The following is a 23,757-nucleotide window of genomic DNA, read 5'->3' on the forward strand; positions in this document are numbered from 1 at the left end:
TTGGAGGTCTACGGTTACATACGGTTACATATACATGAACCTAAACTTGTGGAGTTCTTGCAATGCTCTATGTTGGACTTGATTCATGCAAAGCTATAAGAGTAGCTTTGCATGAATTACAGCTGAACGTGAGACACCCAGCGTGACTTGGCGCGACATCGCCCTTTGTTTTGTGAAGTCTTGTCGTGTTACCTTTTTAAACCGTGAGGAATCTTGATTATGAGTCAGTCACTAGTTACAAGTCCATCCATCCATTCACTTCCGCTTATCCTTTTCAGGGTCGCGGGGGGCGCTGGAGCCTATCCCAGCTGTGATAGGGCGAGAGGCGGGGTACACCCTGGACAGGTCGCCAGTCTGTCGCAGGGCCAACACACAGGGACAGGCAACCATTCACACTCACATTCATTCGCACATTCACACCTAATGGCAATTTGGATTATCCAATTAACCTATCCCCACAAGCTGCATGTCTTTGGACGATGGGAGGAAGCCGGAGTACCCGGAGGGAACCCACACAAACACGGGGAGAACATGCAAACTCCACAAAGACCCCGGCCTGATGTTGGAATTGAACTCAGGACCTTCTTGCTGTGCGGCAACAGTGCTAACCACCGTGCCACCGTGCTGCCTAGTCGTCCCGCCTTAAAGGGTACATTTTTTTATATCATCCATCTGGACTCCTGTGCACCATCGTCAGTGTGGAAACAATCAACTCTGTTCACACTGCAGAGCTGCAGTTTGTGCTCTTCATCAGCCAATGAAACACAGGACAGCGCTAGCTTAAATATAGGTCACGTGACCACCACCAGTGACTGCATTTAATTATTCTTATTTCCTTACTTTTATTACTTGTAGCTTTCTCAGCTGTTTGTGCTTCATAAGATGTTGTTTTCATTGGTTATTCCTGCTGTTGGTCCTGTGACAGGTGATGAAGAGCACGTGGGCATGAAACATCAAGCACTAAACAAACTGGCAGTTCTGCAGTGTGCGTGGTTGTGGTCAGTTCCACGTGGTAGTGGGGACGTGCGAGGATGCTTTCCTGTTTGAGGGTCTCTATATTTATGTTATTATTTTAAAAAAGCAGGTGGAGCTTCACCTTAGAGCTGTCACAAAAGGAATTATTGAGGGGGTAGGAAGGAGGAGTTTGACCTCGTATGACCCACAGTAGGAGCTATCGGGTGTCGTCACGTTAGAGGACATTACACGGACTTCATAGAGACTGACCCTAACCCTGACAACAGTGCAAGTAACAATGTAGGTCTGTCCATGTGTCAACATCTGCAAATAAGAGATCAGATCAGCCTTAGATCTTTATGAAGTCACAGTGTGGGCATATTAGCACACTGCTGTTCAAACCTTATGTTTTTGAGGGGCAGCCAATCAGAAGAAAGGGGTCCTTAAAAGAGACGAAGGGCTAAAACAGCATTTTTCAGACAGATGATGACCTGCAGAGCTACTTTAATGTGCGAGAATTAGACTGCGTGATGGGAAAAGAGCAAAAATAAGCTAACCAGATGTGGCGTGGCAGAACGGTGGTGCGTTGTTTGAATTGTTTCCTCACATGAAGAAGATTCCTGGCTCGCAGCCTGTCCGCGTGGGGTTTGCATAGTCCCAGTGTGCCTGTGAAGTACTCTAGCTTGTACACTGCTTAGCGTGGTACTTAAAGGACCTTGAGTGGTCAGTAAGACGAGCCCAGCATTAAATAACTGCCATGCTTTTGGAACTGTGCTGTGTCCACTGTGGTCTCCACTCGATGTTTCTGATCACTATCAGAGGTGTTTCTTTTAATGCTGTTAGCCTGCTTTCATGTTTCAAAGACCTTTCTGATTGGCCAACAAAAATCTCTTTACTGTCAGCAGTTTTAAAATGAGGACACAGAGAGGACACGTGGGAACGACTGAACAATATTAACAGTTAAAAACAAAGACGTGGTCCACATTCATCAAGCATAAGCTCAACTGCACGTGGCAGCGTGAGGTGTAAACACAGAATGACTTACTTTACAAGCTGCTCTCCACCTGAAGTTGATCTGTTTCACACTTCTGCTCCTCCTCTTCCCGACAGGAGAACGTTCAAACTCGATGTTCGTGCCACTGCGGCGGCAGTATGTGGTGGCACATGTGTGAGCTCACATGGACTCTTTCTCTCTCTATAAATGGAGCTCAAGTCTCACCCACCCTCCTCCCTGACCTTAACACAGCACACACTTTTGGGCTTGCTCGGTCAGCTCGGCCATGATTTGTGGTTTGATCTGAATGAAAGCAGATAAAGTCTGCTGTCTATCAGCTGATGCATTTTTACACTTTCAGTGAAATTCTTACTCATTAAAAACGATCAGGGGTTCAGATTTGACAGTTTCACTCTGATTTCAGTACAGGGCGTACTGGCAGCTTACTCACTGGACCCACCTTGTGGTGAACTATAACACTGTTGAAATCTGACACCTGTGAGGCAACCGCAGACAGAAGTCGTCAACCAAGATTGATGTGAGGCGTCAAAGTCAGGTGGCTTTATTGTCATTGCAGCCATGTGCAGAGGTACAGTACACAGGGAAAGGAGACAACCTCCAAGGCTGTGGTGCTAGGACAGACAAACACAGGACGACATAAAGTGCAAGTGTGCAAAAACAGAATGATGCAGACTCACAACAGTGCAAAAGACTAAGCATTGTACAAAAAGTAGCTCTGTGTGTGTGTGTGTGTGTGTGTGTGTGTGTGTGTGCGCGCGCGTATGAAGGGGTTGTTTTGGACACTGGTTCTCATGAAACACTGTAATGGTAACATTATGTAATAGATGTTGTACTCCAGGAAACATTCATATAAATATTTGTTTCCTGGAACAATGCTTCCATGTCTGACACCAAACTGGATCTACCAGTGAGTAACAACACTTATTATTGTAAGACATAAACCCTACAATATTACAGAGAATCCCCAACAATCACATGACCCCCTTTCAGCTAGTACTTGGAGAAAGTAGGACGGAAAAACTCCCTTTTAACAGGAAGAAACCCCTGGCAGAACCAGGCTCAGGGAGGGGCGGGGCCATCTGCTGTGAATGAGGGGAGGAAGACAGACGAAGACACGCTGTGGAAGAGAGATTAATAATAACTAATAATTGAATGTAGAGAGATGGATAAACACATAGTGAGTAAAAAATTCACAACCGCTGGTGCTTTAGTTGATTCTCCATCAGTGATCCTCCCGCCTCCTCTCCCCATGAAAACCAACCAACTGGCACAGGTTACCTAATAAAGTGACCAGAGAAGGGAGTGTAATTCTCCAGTCAAAAAGCCAATTAGTCAGTTATCATTAAAGACGATCTTTTACATTGTAAATGAGTGTGTAGCATGTTGTTGTACCCTGAATTATTATAATACTATCTTTTTGAAAAAAAAGAGATAAGTTATTGATTTCAGTGCTTCAACTATGTGAACTTGTTTACTTAAGGACCCCTTTCTGCAAGCTGCACTACATGAGGGACATCTCCATTAGGAGGCAAGATAAAGATCACTATTTTACATGTTTATAGTGAAATAAATGTATATTAAAAAATACTTGTATGTGCATGAATATGTTAAGAAGCATATTTGATTGTTTGTTCTACTTTTTTCAATTTATTTATACAGTAAAACTGTTAATTTTCATTCGTTGCCTCAAGGCAACACTGCGCAGTTAGCCCAATTTTTTTCAGGCAATATAATGCATTTGCATGTGAGTCTAGAGATGTGTTTGTGTGCATTTATATGATCATAGTCAATGTTTTTTACTTTACAATCTACTCATAATTACAGGACATGGATGTAAATACCTTTTATGGAAGGAAACCAAGGGAATGTGCACTTTCTGTCCTCAGAAAGTGAGGACAGTGAGCTTTCAGGGAGTAACAGTGAAGTAGACTAGTGGATCCCTGAATGAGGTTTGCGGGACACTTAGGAGCTCAGTGGTCAGTTGGTAAAGTAACTGTGTGTGCTAGTGCCCACATAGAAAGCAGGTCTGGCCAGGATCTGGTATCAAGTCGGCACTGCTGGCCGACTTCTGGCATGATAAGGCGTATGTCATCCAGATATGGGCCAGGCCTGGCATAGATGGCACTGTCTATGCGATGGCATGCCATATCTGGCTTGATTGTGGCTTGGTTTATGTGGCCCAGGCCTACAGAAAACAGGTCTGGCCAAAATCTGGTATCAAGATCTGGGCCAGACCTGGTGTTTTGGCAGAGTGTATGTCAACCAGATGTGTGCCAGGTCTGGCAATGACACCACTGTTTATGCGATGGCATGTCATATCTCAGGTGGCAGAGCAGGTTACAAACTGATCGGAGGGTTTACGGTTCGATCCTTGGCTCCTCCAGTCTGCATGTCAAGAGTGTGAATGTGTATGAATGTAGTTAGGAAGCACTCAGTTAAGCAAAAGTGGCATGTTGTATAGAGCAGTTTGAGTAATCTGGGAGAGTAGAAAAGCGCTATATAAAAATCAGTCCATTCACTGTCTGAACAGAGTGTTGTCATGTTACTTTTGCACAGTTTTGCATGTTCTGGCACATGTTGTTATTGCATGGCTTGATTAAGATTAAGGTACACATTAGGCTGACATCTGGGGCTAGAGCTGAAACCGTTCTGGGCCAGCACAGGGCTAGCAGTGTGTCTACAACTGGCCCGTGGCTGCACACCACCTACAGATGGCCCACATACTGCAAAGAATGACGGCCCTTTGGTGGCCCAGATCAGGTTTGCCAGAGGTAATCCACACATGGGCCAGCACAGGACCACCAGTGTGTCTGAAACTGGCCTTGTGCTGGCCCATGTGTGGGCCACCACTGGCAAACCAGGTCTGGGCCACCAAAGGGCCGTCATTCTTTGCAGTATATGGGCCATGTGTAAGCACATTGTGTGGGCCAGATCTGTGCCATACCAATTTTGCTCTGTGTGTGCGCGCGCGCGCGTGTGTGTGTGTGTATTACTTATTGTTGTGGGGACACAAATTAGTTTACACACTCCCATTGAGGTCTCGCCTACTTTATGGGGACAAATTGCAAGGTAAATCATTTAATTTTAGGGTGAAGGATTGAGTCAGGGTTAGGGTAAGGTTCAGGCAGGGATTTGTGATGGGTAGAGTCAGGATAAGTCTCCAGGAAATGAATGTAATGCAATGTAATGTCACGTGTGTGTGTGCGCGCGCATGGGGTTAGGGTCAAATGTTGGATGTATTTTGGTGTTTTATTGTTCTGTGAAATGTTTACATTGTTTATTTGTTGTTTATTTATTTGTTCATCCTTGTTGTACTAATACAACTTATTATAGAATAACTTGGCATTTTACTACCCTTGTTGCACAGTGTTGCCTTGAAGCAACAAACCAATATCTGTTTGGGGGGGGGGGGGGGGGGGGGGGGCAGGGTGTCAAATTTTATGATTGATATATTATTAGGGACCCTAAAGCTCCCCCAAAATAGGGAAAAAAAAATTTTCCCAAAAAATTTTTTTTCCCTCATTTTAACTTCAGTCAGACTCTTTGCACTTTTATTCAAACCATCCCTCGCTATTTGACCCAAATTACAGACACAGAGGTGGCTCAAGGTGGCTGCAGTTAAACCTTTACTCAAAAAGCCATCTCTAGACCCAGCAGTCTTAGCTAATTATAGGCCAATCTCCAACCTTCCTTTCATATCAAAAATCCTTGAAAGAGTAGTTGTCAAACAGCTAACAGATCATCTGCAGAGGAATGGTTTATTTGAAGAGTTTCAGTCAGGTTTCAGAGTTCATCACAGCACAGAAACAGCTTTAGTGAAGGTTACAAATGATCTTCTTATGGCCTCTGACAGTGGACTCATCTCTGTGCTTGTCCTTCTTGACCTCAGTGCAGCATTCGATACTGTTGACCATAATATCCTATTAGAGCGATTAGAACATGCTGTAGGTATTACAGGTACTGCACTGCAGTGGTTTGTATCATATCTATCTAATAGACTCCAATTTGTGCATGTAAATGGAGAGTCCTCTTCACACACTGAGGTTAATTATGGAGTTCCACAGGGTTCAGTGCTAGGACCAATTCTGTTTACATTATACATGCTTCCCCTAGGCAGCATCATTAGAAGACATAGCATACATTTTCACTGCTATGCAGATGACACCCAGCTCTATCTGTCCATGAAGCCAGATAACACACACCAATTAGTTAAACTGCAGGAATGTCTTAAAGACATAAAGACCTGGATGGCCACTAACTTTCTGCTTCTTAACTCAGATAAAACTGAGGTCATTGTACTCGGCGCTGAAAAGCTTAGAAATATGGTATCTAACCAGATTCTTACTCTGGATGGCATTACCTTGGCCTCCAGTAACACTGTGAGGAACCTTGGAGTCATTTTTGACCAGGATATGTCCTTCAACGCACATATTAAACAAATATGTAAGACTGCGTTCTTCCATTTGCGCAACATCTCTAAAATTAGAAATATCCTGTCTCAGAGTGACGCTGAAAAGCTAGTTCATGCATTTATTACTTCCAGGCTGGACTACTGCAATTCATTATTATCAGGATGTCCAAAAAACTCACTGAAAAGCCTTCAGCTAATCCAAAATGCTGCAGCAAGAGTACTGACAGGGACTAGAAAGAGAGAGCATATTTCTCCTGTTTTGGCTTCCTGTTAAATCCAGAATTGAATTCAAAATCCTGCTCCTCACATACAAGGTCTTAAATAATCAGGCCCCATCTTATCTTAATGACCTTGTAGTACCATATCACCCTATTAGAGCACTTCGCTCCCGCTCTGCAGGCCTACTTGTTATTCCTAGAGTATTTAAAAGTAGAATGGGAGGGAGAGCCTTCAGTTTTCAGGCCCCTCTTCTGTGGAACCAGCTTCCAGTTTGGATTCGGGAGACAGACACTATCTCTACTTTTAAAATTAGGCTTAAAACTTTCCTTTTTGCTAAAGCATATAGTTAGGGCTGGACCAGGTGACCCTGAATCCTCCCTTAGTTATGCTGCAATAGATGTAGGCTGCCGGGGATTCCCATGATGCATTGAGTTTTTCCTTTCCAGTCACCTTTCTCGCTCACTATGTATTAACAGACCTCTCTGTATTGAATCATATCTGTTATTAACCTCTGTCTCTCTTCCACAGCATGTCTTTATCCTGTCTTCCTTCTCTCACCCCAACCGGTCGCAGCAGATGGCCGCCCCTCCCTGAGCCTGGTTCTGCCGGAGGTTTCTTCCTGTTAAAAGGGAGTTTTTCCTTCCCACTGTCGCCAAAGTGCTTGCTCATAGGGGGTCATATGATTGTTGGGCTTTTCTCTGTATCTATGAAGCGCCTTGAGGCGACTTTTGTTGTGATTTGGCGCTATATAAATAAAATTGAATTGAATTGAATTGAATTGAATTGAATTGAATTGAATTGAATTGAATTGAATTGAATTGAATTGAATTGAATTTGGCCCAGGTGCCCACCATGATCGCTCCAAAAACTAAAATAAATTCATATATGCACATACAGAGAGAGACCAGAGGCCTGGTGACCAGTTGTAGCTGCTGCTACTTATCACTGTTACCCGACAGCTAACATTTATTGTTTTCTCTCAGATTTTCAGCTCCACTGGCTGCGTGAGCGCAAAGCGATGGCAGGGGAGGGGCCAGATTTGATTGGGCAATCCAGTGTCAGTAATGAAAATGAGCCGCTCTCAGCGCTTGTAGGCCAATTCAAGCCGGCCCATGGAGCCAGAAGTGCAGTGGGACGGCGGGAAAATGTCCGGTATGTCAGATTACCAGTCGAGCCCAGTTAGCCACAAACACACAAACACGGATTTGTGCCATAATCAGTCACATTTGTACAACACAAACAAACTTTCCAATCATAACAAAAGAATAGGTTTTAATAAAGCTGTGAACAAACGGCGAGCTGTCCTGTAAGTGGACGGTTCCAGGAGTAAGTGCCAGGAGGATTGCCAGGATTTATACATTGAGCAAACCAAACAACCTCTGGCGAAGCGGATGACACAACACAGAAGAGCTACCTCGTCAGGCCAGGACTCAGCAGTCTATTTACACCTACAGGCCAGTGGACACTCTTTCAATGATGAGGATGTAACATCCTGGACAGGGAGGAACGCTGTTTTGAGCGCGGAGTCAAGGAGGGAAAGACCATCTCTGAATCGAGGAGGGTACATCTGTCACCATCATACAATGCTGTGATTGCAGCCATTCCCCAACTCTCTGTGAATGGTACTCATGGCCATTGATCAGTGGTTGTTGATCAATGGTTATGAGAATTTCAATTAAGGAGGTCAGGAGATTTCAGGTCAGGAGATGCACACGCCTACAGTACAGCCAGGGCTAATCTAAAGAAGGGCATCAAAAAAGCCAAACACCATTACAAAAAGAAGGTAGAAGAACACTTCTCCAACTCCAACCCCCGACGCATGCGGCAAGGACTCCAGACCATTACAGACTACAGGACCACCAAACCCTCCCCCACATCCTCTGATGTCTCCTTCCTCAACAAGCTCAACAACTTTTATGCTCGTTTTAAGCAAGGGAACCCCACAACCACAACCAAAGCAGACGTGATGCCAGACCACCAACCTCTGACTCTCTCCCCCACCAATGTAAGAGCGGTGCTGAGCAGGATCAATGTCCACAAGGCTGCAGGTCCTGATGGCATCCCCGGGCGTGTTCTCAGAGCGTGTTCTGGGGAGCTTGCAGGAGTGCTCACAGACATATTCAACCTGTCCTTGGCCCACGCTGTGGTACCGGCCTGCTTCAAATCCACCTCCATCGTCCCGATACCCAAAAACTCCAACCCATCTAGCCTCAATGACTACCGCCCAGTACCACTCACCCCCATCATCACTAAGTGCTTAGAGCAGCTGGTCCTAGCACACTTCAAATCCTGTCTCCCCCCCACCCTGGACCCCCACCAATTCGCATACCACCAGAACAGGAGCACAGAGGATGCAGTCTCCATCGCACTGCACTCTGTCCTCTCACACCTGGACAACAACAACACCTATGCCAGAATGCTGTTTATAGACTTCAGTTCAGCATTCAATACAATCCACCCCTCACAACTCATCAGGAAACTGACAGACCTGGGCATCAGTTCCCTCGTCTGCAAATGGTTACTGGACTTCCTGACCAACCGCCCCCAACATGTCCGGCTGGATAACCGCTGCTCATCTACAATCACAATGAACACCGGTGTACCACATGACTGTGTGATGAGCCCTTTCCTCTACTCCCTCTTCACCCACGACTGCAGACCTGCTGATGGTTCCAACACCATCATTAAGCTTGCAGATGACACCACGGTGATTGGCCTCATCAGTGACAACGATGAGGCCGCCTACAGGGAGGAGGTGGATCGTCTGGCTGAGTGGTGCGACACAAACAACCTGCTGCTCAACACCGAGAAGACTAAGGAGCTCATCGTGGACTACAGGAGGAATGCTGACCCACATCCACCCATCCACATTAAGGGGACGGCTGTGGAGCGTGTGAGCAGCTTCAAGTTCCTGGGAGTCCACATCTCCGAGGATCTCATCTGGACGACCAACTGCTCCAAGCTGGTCAAGAAGGCTCACCAGCGCCTCTTCTTCTTGAGGACTCTGAGGAAGAACCACCTGTCCTCAGACATCCTGGTGAACTTCTATCACTGCACCATCGAGAGCATCCTGACCAACTGTATAACAGTCTGGTATGGGAACTGCTCTGCCTCGGACCGGAAGGCGTTGCAGAGGGTCGTGAAAACTGCCTAGCGCACCGCCGGAGCACCACTTCCTGCCATAAAGGACATCTACAGGAAGCGGTGTCTGAAAAGGGCTGGGAAAATCATCAAAGACCCCAGTCACCCATGACATAGACTCTTCACCCTCCTGCCCTCTGGGAGGCGCTACAGGAGCCTCCGGACTAAGACCACCAGGTACCGGAACAGCTTCTTCCCCACAGCTGTCAGACTGCTGAACTCTGCCTCCTGACATCTGACCCACGTTAAACTCATGGACTGGACATACACACACCCACAACCACCTACACACACACACAATGGACAACCGTACCCTCAAACACACAACAATAACATGGACTGAACCACCACTCACAACCACTAGCACTTTATAGCCTCTGTAGAAATTATCCACATATCTCACTTATCTTAACTGCACTACTGTATAGTTCTGTGTAAATAATCATTCTGTACATAAGATAATTTTTAATCCCACAACTGTTTACAACTTGCATAGTTCACATTTCTGTATAACTGTATATCTCAGATTTCTGTATAGTTTTTTTTTTTTATTTCATATTTATATCCTGTTCATATCCTGTACATAGCTTGTACTCACTACAGCCTGTACATACTTATAGTTATAGCATATTCATAACATACTTCTTACCGTGTACATTATAACATACCATAATAGACCCATTTCTGTAATATACTTACATATCTATATTATTGCTAATATATATTGTAATATATCTATATCATGGCTAAAGCACTTCTGGATGGATGCAAACTGCATTTCGTTGCCCCGTACCTGTGCATGTGCAATGACAATAAAGTTGAATTCTATTCTATTCTATATAAAACGGCTTTCTAATTTGTATAATTAAGATTAAGGAATTGACCTCCCAGCCCATTGTTCCTCAGTGGGCTGGTTTCAGTCATTATGCAGATGTACTACTTGTATATTATCTACAGCTACTTGTAGTTCCATTGATGTTAAGTTAGACTCTTTTTTTCCAATTGATCTTTCTGAGTTAACGTCAATAATTACTTCCTCCAAACCATCAACGTGTCTTTTAGACCCCATTCCTACAAAACTGCTCAAAGAAGTTCTGCCATTGATTAATTCTTCGATCTTATATATGATCAACCTATCTCTAATAATCGGCTATGTACCACAGGCCTTCAAGGTGGCTGCAGTTAAACCTTTACTCAAAAAGCCATCTCTAGACCCAGCAGTCTTAGCTAATTATAGGCCAATCTCCAACCTTCCTTTCATATCAAAAATCCTTGAAAGAGTAGTTGTCAAACAGCTAACAGATCATCTGCAGAGGAATGGTTTATTTGAAGAGTTTCAGTCAGGTTTCAGAGCTCATCACAGCACAGAAACAGCTTTAGTGAAGGTTACAAATGATCTTCTTATGGCCTCTGACAGTGGACTCATCTCTGTGCTTGTCCTTCTTGACCTTAGTGCAGCATTCGATACTGTTGACCATAATATTCTATTAGAGCGATTAGAACATGCTGTAGGTATTACAGGTATTGCACTGCAGTGGTTTGTATCATATCTATCTAATAGACTCCAATTTGTGCATGTAAATGGAGAGTCCTCTTCACACACTGAGGTTAATTATGGAGTTCCACAGGGTTCAGTGCTAGGACCAATTCTGTTTACATTATACATGCTTCCCCTAGGCAGCATCATTAGAAGACATAGCATACATTTTCACTGCTATGTAGATGACACCCAGCTCTATCTGTCCATGAAGCCAGATAACACACACCAATTAGTTAAACTGCAGGAATGTCTTAAAGACATAAAAACTTGGATGGCCACTAACTTTCTGCTTCTCAACTCAGATAAAACTGAGGTCATTGTACTCGGCGCTGAAAAGCTTAGAAATTTGGTATCTAACCAGATTCTTACTCTGGATGGCATTACCTTGGCCTCCAGTAACACTGTGAGGAACCTTGGAGTCATTTTTGACCAGGATATGTCCTTCAACGCACATATTAAACAAATATGTAAGACTGCGTTCTTCCATTTGCGCAACATCTCTAAAATTAGAAATATCCTGTCTCAGAGTGACGCTGAAAAACTAGTTCATGCATTTATTACTTCCAGGCTGGACTACTGCAATTCATTATTATCAGGATGTCCAAAAAACTCACTGAAAAGCCTTCAGTTAATCCAAAATGCTGCAGCAAGAGTACTGACAGGGACTAGAAAGAGAGAGCATATTTCTCCTGTTTTGGCTTCCCTTCATTGGCTTCCTGTTAAATCCAGAATTGAATTCAAAATCCTGCTCCTCACATACAAGGTCTTAAATAATCAGGCCCCATCTTATCTTAATGACCTTGTAGTACCATATCACCCTATTAGAGCACTTCGCTCTCGCTCTGCAGGCCTACTTGTTGTTCCTAGAGTATTTAAAAGTAGAATGGGAGGGAGAGCCTTCAGTTTTCAGGCCCCTCTTCTGTGGAACCAGCTTCCAGTTTGGATTCGGGAGACAGACACTATCTCTACTTTTAAGATTAGGCTTAAAACTTTCCTTTTTGCTAAAGCATATAGTTAGGGCTGGACCAGGTGACCCTGAATCCTCCCTTAGTTATGCTGCAATAGATGTAGGCTGCCGGGGGATTCCCATGATGCATTGAGTTTTTCCTTTCCAGTCACCTTTCTCACTCACTATGTATTAACAGACCTCTCTGTATTGAATCGTATCTGTTATTAATCTCTGTCTCTCTTCCACAGCATGTCTTTTATCCTGTCTTCCTTCTCTCACCCCAACCGGTCGCAGCAGATGGCCGCCCCTCCCTGAGCCTGGTTCTGCCGGAGGTTTCTTCCTGTTAAAAGGGAGTTTTTCCTTCCCACTGTCGCCAAAGTGCTTGCTCATAGGGGGTCATATGATTGTTGGGCTTTTCTCTGTATCTATGAAGCGCCTTGAGGCGACATTTGTTGTGATTTGGCGCTATATAAATAAAATTGAATTGAATTGAATTGAATACTGTTTCGAAGATTGGAAACCTGCAGTCAGCTGAGACTGAAGAAGTCACCTGGATGAATGACGAAACGTTTCTCCCACTGAAAACGTCGAGATGAACAGAATCACCTTTTGGGATTAAGGTGATTTTATTACCAAACTGAAAGCTTTAACTCCGGGGTAAACACAGTAAAAGTACAGAAAATAATAAGGCAGTTCACACCTTCTGCTTCAGTACCTATTTACACCTATAGAGTGTGAAAGTATCTACACACCATACACTAGGGCTGCTCGATTATGGCAAAAATGATAATCATGATTATTTTCACTGAAATTGAGATCTCGATTATTTGACGATATTTATTTAACCCTTTAAGACCTACTATAGAACCAAGTCCGCCAGAGCTTATATTATTTTTTTACATGTTGTAGTGCCATTTGTGGGAGCATTTCAAGTTGATATACATCAATACAACTGTTATAGCCCATATTTTAATAATATGTATGCATTAAGTCCATAGTAACTACATTAATTGCAAAAAAGTGCAATAAACTACAAAAAAAAATAAAAATCCTTTTTACCCAGACCAACATGAAAGTACCCAGACCAAAATAAAGTACCCAGAACAACATCAAAGAACCCAGACAAACATCAAATAACCCAGACCAACATCAAAGAACCAACATCAAAGTACCCAGAACAACATCAAAGAACCCAGACCAACATCAAAGAACCCAGACAACATCAAAGAACCAACATCAAAGTACCCAGAACAACATCAAGGAACCCAGACCAACATCAAAGTACCGAGAACAACATCAAAGTACCCAGACCAACATCAAGGAACCCAGACAAACATCAAAGTACCCAGAACAACATTAAAGAAACCAGAACAACATCAAGGAACCCAGAAACCCATCAAAGTACCCAGAACAACATCAAGGAACCCAGACCAACATCAAAGTACCCAGAACAACATCAAAGAACCCAGACCAACATCAAAGTACCCACAACAACATCATAGTACCCAGAACAACATCAAAGAACCCAGAAAAACATCAAGGAACCCAGACCAACATCAAAGAACCAACATCAAAGTACCGAGAACAACATCAAAGAACCCAGAACAACATCAAAGAACCAACATCAAAGTACCCAGACCAAAATCAAAGAACCCAGACCAACATCAAAGAACCCAGAAAAACATCAAAGAACCAAGACCAACATCAAAGAACCAACATCAAAGAACCCAGAACAACATCAAAGTACCCAGACCAACATCAAATAACCCAGACCAACATCAAAGAACCAACATCAAAGTACCCAGAACAACATCAAAGTACCCAGAAAAACATCAAAGTACCCAGACCAACATCAAAGAACCCAGACCAACATCAAAGTACCCAGAACAACATCAAGGAACCCAGACCAACATCAAAGTACCCAGAACAACATCAAAGTACCCAGACCAACATCAAGGAACCCAGACAACATCAAAGAACCACCATCAAAGTACCCAGAACAACTTCAAAGAACCCAGACCAACATCAAAGTACCCAGAACAACATCAAGGAACCCAGACCAACATCAAAGTACCCAGAACAATATCAAAGTACCCAGACCAACATCAAGGAACCCAGACCAACATCAAAGTACCCAGAACAACATCAACGAACCCAGACCAACATCAAACAACCCAGACCAACATCAAACAACCCAGAAAAACATCAAATGTCACGGTTCGCTGGAGGACTCACACGCAGGACTCAGAGGCACAGTATTTATTACAATTCCACCAGGTGTATTTACAAACAGTGCAGAGGGGGATAGTGCTATATACAAAGCAGTGACAGGGAAAAAGGCTCCGGGGAAATCCAGGGAGGGAAAAGACACTCGCTCTTCTTCTGACTCTCTCCAGACACTCACACAAAGGAATCCGCTTGGGGAATGCAGGGTCGGGTCCAGGGGATCTATGTACAGAAAGAAATACACGTCAGAGGTTTTGCGCAGGGAAAAAGAGAACTTGCTCAGAGCCGGGCTGCACTGACGTGAGTCACACACAACGATCCAGCGATGAGTAGAAGCCACTCCCTGGCTTAAATGCTGGCTGCGCTGATGAGGCCCAGGTGTTTCCTCTTCAGAGGGGCGTGGGCCGAGGGCGTGAACCCACCATGAGTTCCGCCCTGGCGAGAGAGAGAGAACTACTAGTCAGCGGCCTGCTGATCCCCTGGCCGTGACAGTACCCCCCCCCCCCCCCCCCAACGGGAGCCCCCCGGCGACCCCCAGGCTTCTCCGAGGGAGCCGCGTGGAACTCCCACAACATGTCCTCGTCCACCAGTGCCGCCCGCGGGATCCACGAGTGCTCCTCAAGACCGTAGCCCTCCCAGTCCACCAGATACTGCAAGCCGCGCCCCCGGCGCCTGACATCCATGATCCGAGAGATGGTAAATGCCGGATGGCCGTCGATGATCCGGGCGGGCGGCGGGGGCCTGGAAGGAGGGCACAAAGGACTGGAGAGACAGGGTTTTACTTGAGACACGTGGAAAACGTTATGAATGCGCATATTCCGAGGCAGCTTAAGACGGATGGAAACTGGGTTAACCAAAGAGTCAATCACAAACGGGCCAATGAAGGTGGGAGACAGCTTCTTCGATTCCGACCTGAGAGGAACAAACCTGGTCGACAGCCAAACCTTCTGCCCAGGTGTGTACGCTGGCGCCGGGGTCCTGTGGCGGTCCGCCAGGCGTTTGTTCCGGTCCGCTGTTCGGAGAAGGGCGGTCCGCGTGGCCTTCCAGGCACGCCGACACCTTCGGAGGTGCCGTTGAACCGAAGGCACAAAATGCTCACCTTCAGTCGCCGGGAACAAGGGTGGTTGGAAACCCAGAGAGGCCTCGAAGGGGGAAACACCGGTGGCTGAGGAAATGAGGCTGTTATGCGCATACTCGATCCAAGGGAGCTGTTCGCTCCAGGAGGTTTGGTGGGTGGAGGCCACACATCGTAGGGCCGCTTTGAGCTCCTGGTTCGCGCGCTCTGTTTGACCATTCGTCTGCGGGTGAAAGCCGGAGGAGAGACTGACCTGAGCCCCAAGGGCGGAGCAGAATTCCTTCCAGATGCGGGAAGTGAATTGCGGACCTCTGTTGGACACAACATCAGTGGGGATCCCATGGAGGCGGAAGACGTGGGTTGTTAGGAGCCGGGCGGTCTCCAGAGCCGTGGGAAGCTTGGGGAGGGCGACAAAGTGTACAGCCTTAGAAAAACGGTCAATTATGGTGAGAATAACTGTGTTACCTGAGGACGGTGGTAGGCCTGTCACAAAGTCGATATCGATATGTGACCAGGGGCGGCTTGGTGTAGGTAGAGGCCGGAGCAGACCAGCAGTAGGTCGGTTGACAGTCTTGTTCTGCGCGCAGACTGGACAGGCAGCGACGTACTCACGGACGTCGTTGGTGAGGGTGGGCCACCAGGCGAAACGTTGGATGAATGAGATGGTGCGGTGGACCCCTGGGTGGCAGGTAAACTTGGCGGTATGAGCCCAGTGCAGCACCTGGGAGCGAACAGAGGAGGGAACAAAAAGCGATCCAGGCGGGCCAGTTCCAGGGTCTGGTTCCGTTCGTTGGGCCTCCTTTATGGCAGTCTCTATTTCCCAGGTCAGCGTTCCGATAACCTTAATTGATTGATCCATCATCAAAGATCCCAGACCAACATCAAAGTACCCAGAAAAACATCAAAGAACCCAGAACAACATCAAAGTATCCATAACAACATCAAAGAACTCAGAACAACATCAAAGTATTCATAACAACATCAAATAACCCAGACCAACATCAAAGAACCAAAATCAAAGTACCCAGAACATCATCAAAGATCCCAGACAAACATCAAAGAACCCAGACCAACATCAAAAAACCCAGACAAATATCAAAGAACCCAGAACAACATCAACGTACCAGACCAACATCAGAGAATCCAGAACACCATCAAAGTACCCAGAACAACATCAAAGAACCCAGACCAACATCAAAGAACCCAGAACAACATCGAAGAACCCAGACCAACATAGAAGAACCCAGACCAACATCAAAGTACCCAGAACAACATCAAAGAACCCAGACCAACATCAAAGTACCCAGAAAAACATCAAAGTACCAAGACCACCATCAAATAACCCAGAAAAACATCAAAGTACCCAGAAAAACATCATGAAACCCAGACCAACATCAAAGTACTCAGAACAATATCAAAGAACTCAGACCAACATCAAAGTACCCAGAAAAACATCAAAGTACCAAGACCACCATCAAATAACCCAGAACAACATCAAAGTACCCAGAACAACATCATGAAACCCAGACCAACATCAAAGTACTCAGAACAACATCAAAGTACCAAGAACAACATCAAGGAACCCAGACCAACATCAAAGTACCCAGACCAACATCAAAGAACTCAGACCAACATCAAAGTACCCAGAACAACATCAAAGAATCCAGACCAACATCAAAGAACCCAGACCAACATCAAAGTACCCAGACCAACATCAAAGAACTCAGAACAACATCAAAGTACCCAGAACAACATTAAAGAACCCAGACCAACATCAAAGAACCCAGAACAACATCAAAGAACCAACATCAAAGTACCCAGAACAACATCAAGGAACCCAGACCAACATCAAATAACCCAGACCAACATCAAAGTAAGCAGAACAAATTCAAGGAACCCAGACCAACATCAAAGTACCCAGAACAACATCAAAGTACCCAGAACCACATCAAAGAACCCAGACCAACATCAAATAACCCAGACCAACATCAAAGAACCAACATAAAAGTACCCAGAACAACATCAAAGAATCCAGACCAACATCAAATGACCCAGACCAACATCAAAGTAAGCAGAACAACATCAAAGAACCCAGACCAACATCAAAGTACCCAGAACACCATCAAAGTACCCAGACCAACATCAAATAACACAGAACAACATCAAAGTACCAAGAACAACATCATGAAACCAGAACAACATCAAAGAACCCAGACCAACATCAAATAACCCAGACAAACATCAAAGTACCCAGAACAACATCAAAGTATTGAGAACAACATCAAAGAACCCAGACCAACATAAAAGTACCCAGAACAACATCAAAGAACCCAGACCAACATCAAAGTACCCAGAAAAACATCAAAGAACCCAGAACAACATCAAAGTATCCATAACAACATCAAAGAACCCAGAACAACATCAAAGTATCCATAACAACATCAAATAACCCAGACCAACATCAAAGAACCAAAATCAAAGTACCCAGAACATCATCAAAGATCCCAGACCAAAATCAAAGAACCCAGACCAACATCAAAAAACCCAGACAAACATCGAAGAACCCAGACCAACATCAAAGTACCAGACCAACATCAGAGAATCCAGAACACCATCAAAGTACCCAGAACAACATCAAAGAACCCAGACCAACATCAAAGAACCCAGAACAACATCGAAGAACCCAGACCAACATCGAAGAACCCAGACCAACATCAAAGTACCCAGAAAAACATCAAAGTACCAAGACCACCATCAAATAACCCAGAACAACATCAAAGTACCCAGAACAACATCATGAAACCCAGACCAACATCAAAGTACTCAGAACAACATCAAAGTACCAAGAACAACATCAAGGAACCCAGACCAACATCAAAGTACCCAGACCAACATCAAAGAACTCAGACCAACATCAAAGTACCCAGAACAACATCAAAGAATCCAGACTAACATCAAAGAACCCAGACCAACATCAAAGTACCAAGACCAACATCAAAGAACTCAGAACAACATCAAAGTACCCAGAACAACATCAAAGAACCAACATCAAAGTACCCAGAACAACATCAAAGAACCCAGACCAACATCAAATAACCCAAACCAACATCAAAGTAAGCAGAACAAAGTCAAGGAACCCAGACCAACATCAAAGTACCCAGAACCACATCAAAGTACCCAGAACCACATCAAAGAACCCAGACCAACATCAAATAACCCAAACCAACATCAAAGAACCAACATCAAAGTACCCAGAACAACATCAAAGAACCCAGACCAACATCAAATAACCCAGACTAACATCAAAGTAAGCAGAACAACATCAAAGAACCCAGACCAACATCAAAGTACCCAGAACACCATCAAAGTACCCAGACCAACATCAAATAACACAGAACAACATCAAAGTACCCAGACCAACATCAAAGAACTCAGACCAACATCAAAGTACCCAGAACAACATCAAAGAATCCAGACTAACATCAAAGAACCCAGACCAACATCAAAGTACCAAGACCAACATCAAAGAACTCAGAACAACATCAAAGTACCCAGAACAACATCAAAGAACCAACATCAAAGTACCCAGAACAACATCAAAGAACCCAGACCAACATCAAATAACCCAAACCAACATCAAAGTAAGCAGAACAAAGTCAAGGAACCCAGACCAACATCAAAGTACCCAGAACCACATCAAAGTACCCAGAACCACATCAAAGAACCCAGACCAACATCAAATAACCCAAACCAACATCAAAGAACCAACATCAAAGTACCCAGAACAACATCAAAGAACCCAGACCAACATCAAATAACCCAGACTAACATCAAAGTAAGCAGAACAACATCAAAGAACCCAGACCAACATCAAAGTACCCAGAACACCATCAAAGTACCCAGACCAACATCAAATAACACAGAACAACATCAAAGTACCCAGAACAACATCATGAAACCCAGACCAACATCAAAGAACCCAGACCAACATCAAATAACCCAGACAAACATCAAAGTACCCAGAACAACATCAAAGTACCGAGAACAACATCAAAGAAACCAGACCAACATAAAAATACCTAGAACAACATCAAAGAACCCAGACCAACATCAAAGAACCCAGACCAACATCACAGAACCCAGACCAACATCAAAGTACCCAGATAAACATTGAAGAACCCAGACCAACATCAAAGTACCCAGAACAACATCAAAGAACCCAGACCAACAACGTTTTTCATTTTATTTATATTTGTTCAAAATAAAGCTGTCAATCAAAAATGTGAAGTGTTTTATAAATAGCACTCCATGTTCATGTGCATCATACTTATTGGAGATGAAAAGATAACTGAGATACTGTAAAAACAGTTTATGTGCCTGGCTGAGTGTGGGTTTCCTTTCAGACAGACATCTGATTATCTCTGGGCTTGATGATAGAAAAAGTATTTTGATTTGGATCAAATTAATCCCGCACTACGGATTTCGTCAGATACATAACAACTTTACAACTTTTTTATGTCTATAATTAAATCTAGAAGTCATCTTTACAGACTTTTGTTGAATTGAAAAACTGTTGCCTGTGTACTAGGATGTTTTGAATTATTTGGCAAGTCCAACACATTGAGATGGCCAACAAGACAACGGTTACAGGTAAAGGAACCCTGAGACAGGCTGAAATAAAACAAAAAACTATCTGTATTTAAAAAAATGAGGAAGAAAACACAAAATTCAAATAACAAAATGTTTCACAAGGGGAGAAAAAAATAGCTTCAGCTAATAAATGCAAGGCATTGGGGGTAAATAAACTACAAAAATAAAACAGGAGCTAAATAACCATTAACAGGGAAAGGCAAAAAATTCTATAACAGAGGGAGAAAGACGCAGGAGGACTAAACCCTCTGAAACAAACAGAAACTGGAACAATGAAATAAAAGATGAAAATACAGTGCTAATAAAAAGATTTTGTCCCCGTCCTGATTTCTTTCTATTGTTGTTGTAGATGTTTGAGGTCATAAAACACATTTTACTATTAAACTAAGATAACTCAAACAAATCCAAAACAAAGCTTTCAAACAATAAACAATCCCTCAAAGTACCCAGAACAACATCAAAAAACCCAGAACAACATCAAATAAACCAGACCAACATCAAAGAACCAACATCAAAGTACCCAGAACAACATCAAAGAACCCAGACCAACATCAAAGTACCCAGAACAACATCAAAGTACCCAGACCAACATCAAAGTACCCAGAACAACATCAAAGTACCAGGACCAACATCAAAGTACCCAGACCAACATCAAAGAACCCAGAACAACATCAAAGTACCCATAACAACATCAAATAACCCAGACCAACATCAAAGTACCCAGAACAAAATCAAAGAACCAACATCAAAGTACCCAGAACAACATCAAAGTACCCAGGACAACATCAAAGAACCCAGACCAACATCAAAGTACCCAGACCAACATCAAAGAACCAACATCAAAGTCCCGAGAACAACATCAAAGTACCCAGACCAACATCAAAGTACCCAGACCAACATCAAAGAACCCAGACCAACATCAAAAAACCCAGACAAACATCAAGGTACCCAGAACAACATCAAGGAACCCAGACCAACATCAAAATACCCAGACCAACATCAAAGAACTCAGACCAACATCAAAGTACCCAGAACAAAATCAAAGAACCCAGACCAACATCAAAGAACCCAGACCAACATCACAGAACCCAGACCAACATCAAAGTACCCAGATAAACATTGAAGAACCCAGACCAACATCAAAGTACCCAGAACAACATCAAAGAACCCAGACCAACAACGTTTTTCATTTTATTTATATTTGTTCAAAATAAAGCTGTCAATTAAAAATGTGAAGTGTTTTATAAATAGCACTCCATGTTCATGTGCATCATACTTATTGGAGATGAAAAGATAACTGAGATACTGTAAAAACAGTTTACGTGCCTGGCTGAGTGTGGGTTTCCTTTCAGACAGACATCTGATTATCTCTGGGCTTGATGACAGAAAAAGTATTTTGATTTGGATCAAATTAATCCCGCACTACGGATTTCGTCAGATACATAACAACTTTACAACTTTTTTATGTCTATAATTAAATCTTTACAGGCGTTTGTTGAATTGAAAAACTGTTGCCTGTGTACTAGGATGTTTTGAATTATTTGGCAAGTCCAACACATTGAGATGGCCAACAAGACAACGGTTACAGGTAAAGGAACCCTGAGACAGGCTGAAATAAAACAAAAAACTATCTGTATTTAAAAAAATGAGGAAGAAAACACAAAATTCAAATAACAAAATGTTTCACAAGGGGAGAAAAAAATAGCTTCAGCTAATAAATGCAAGGCATTGGGGGTAAATAAACTACAAAAATTAAACAGGAGCTAAATAACCATTAACAGGGAAAGGCAAAAAATTCTATAACAGAGGGAGAAAGACGCAGGAGGACTAAACCCTCTGAAACAAACAGAAACTGGAACAATGAAATAAAAGATGAAAATACAGTGCTAATAAAAAGATTTTGTTCCCGTCCTGATTTCTTTCTATTGTTGTTGTAGATGTTTGAAGTCATAAAACACATTTTACTATTAAACTAAGATAACTCAAACAAATCCAAAACAAAGCTTTCAAACAATAATCAAGCCCTCAAAGTACCCAGAACAACATCAAAGAACCCAGAACAACATCAAATAAACCAGACCAACATCAAAGAACCAACATCAAAGTACCCAGAACAACATCGAAGAACACAGACCAACATCAAAGTACCCAGACCAACATCAAGGAACCCAGACCAACATCAAAGTACCCAGACCAACATCAAAGTACCCAGAACAACATCAAGGAACCCAGACCAACATCAAAGTACCCAGACAAACGTCAAAGAACTCAGACCAACATCAAAGTACCCAGAACAACATCAAAGAACCCAGACCAACATCAAAGTACCCAGAACAACATCAAAGTACCCAGACCAACATCAAAGTACCCAGAACAACATCAAAGAACCCAGACCAACATCAAAGTACCCAGAACAACATCAAAGAACCCAGAACAATATCAAAGAACCAACATCAAAGTACCTAGAACAACATCAAAGAACCCAGACCAACATCAAAGTACCCAGAACAACATCAAAGAACCCAGACCAACATCAAAGAACCCAGACCAACATCAAAATACCCAGAACAACATCAAAGAACCAACATCAAAGTACCCAGAACAACATCAAAGAACAAAGACAAACATCAACGTACCCAGAACAACATCAAAGTACCCAGACCAACATCAGCGTATCCAGAACAACATCAAAGTACCCAGACCAACATCAAAGTACCCAGAACAACATCAAAGAACCCAGACCAACATCAAAGAACCCAGACCAACATCAAAATACCCAGAACAACATCAAAGAACCAACATCAAAGTACCCAGAACAACATCAAAGAACAAAGACAAACATCAACGTACCCAGAACAACATCAAAGTACCCAGACCAACATCAGCGTATCCAGAACAACATCAAAGTACCCAGACCAACATCAAAGTACCCAGACCAACATCAAAGAACCCAGAACAACATCAAAGAACCCAGACCAACATCAAATAACCCAGAACACCATCAAAGAACCAACATCAAAGTACCCAGAACAACATCAAAGAACCCAGACAAACAACGTTTTTCATTTTATTTATATTTGTTCAAAATAAAGCTGTCAATCAAAAATGTGAAGTGTTTTATAAATAGCACTCCATGTTCATGTGCATCATACTTATTGGAGATGAAAAGATAACTGAGATACTGTAAAAACAGTTTATGTGCCTGGCTGAGTGTGGGTTTCCTTTCAGACAGACATCTGATTATCTCTGGGCTCGATGATAGAAAAAGTATTTTGATTTGGATCAAATTAATCCCGCACTACGGATTTCGTCAGATACATAACAACTTTACAACTTTTTTATGTCTATAATTAAATCTAGAAGTCATCTTTACAGACTTTTGTTGAATTGAAAAACTGTTGCCTGTGTACTAGGATGTTTTGAATTATTTGGCAAGTCCAACACATTGAGATGGCCAACAAGACAACGGTTACAGGTAAAGGAACCCTGAGACAGGCTGAAATAAAACAAAAAACTATCTGTATTTAAAAAAATGAGGAAGAAAACACAAAATCCAAATAACAAAATGTTTCACAAG

The 23,757-nt window shown here is 43.2% G+C and overlaps 1 protein-coding gene across 1 annotated transcript in view; it reads right to left on the minus strand.

Annotated features, from left to right (window-relative positions):
- Positions 1-2,119, minus strand: part of slc43a1b (solute carrier family 43 member 1b) — a 20,794-nt gene extending 18,675 nt beyond the window's left edge. The window contains exon 1 of the mRNA XM_087845885.1: positions 2,000-2,119. The gene's annotated coding sequence lies outside the window, so the exon portion shown is untranslated. The remainder of the gene's footprint in view (positions 1-1,999) is intronic.
- Positions 2,120-23,757: the final 21,638 nt, after the last annotated feature.

This window comes from Neolamprologus brichardi, chromosome 9, assembly GCF_056152115.1.
Source record: "Neolamprologus brichardi isolate AB-2024 chromosome 9, ASM5615211v1, whole genome shotgun sequence".
Lineage (NCBI taxonomy): Eukaryota > Metazoa > Chordata > Actinopteri > Cichliformes > Cichlidae > Neolamprologus > Neolamprologus brichardi.